This window comes from Acyrthosiphon pisum, chromosome A3 (genome assembly GCF_005508785.2).
Source record: "Acyrthosiphon pisum isolate AL4f chromosome A3, pea_aphid_22Mar2018_4r6ur, whole genome shotgun sequence".
NCBI classification, from domain to species: domain Eukaryota; kingdom Metazoa; phylum Arthropoda; class Insecta; order Hemiptera; family Aphididae; genus Acyrthosiphon; species Acyrthosiphon pisum.
Genome location: NC_042496.1, coordinates 5,423,557 through 5,423,931, shown reverse-complemented (window position 1 = coordinate 5,423,931; position 375 = coordinate 5,423,557).

Here is a 375-nt window from a genome sequence, read left to right as displayed (position 1 = left end):
ATTATTTTATGAATAATATATTTTTTTTAAATAAATAATTAATATACATCTAGGTTTGGTTTATAAGCAAATATGCTATAATAATTATTTAATTAAAACAAATATTCACAAATTAAAAAAAAATAAACATATTTAAAATTAATAAAATGAAAATGATAATTCCAGTAAACAAATTTGTAATTCAAATGAGTTATTTCGACACACGCTTTTGTTGTCTTGATCGATATATATCAAATGGTGGTGGTACTAGGTTAATATCTTCATCACTGTCATCACCTTTACCAGACAGCCCTCCTATTCTTCGTTTTTTCTTATTGGAACCACCATGTGCTGCATCTTCATTGGCCCATTGCACTGACACAGCAGTGTCAAATA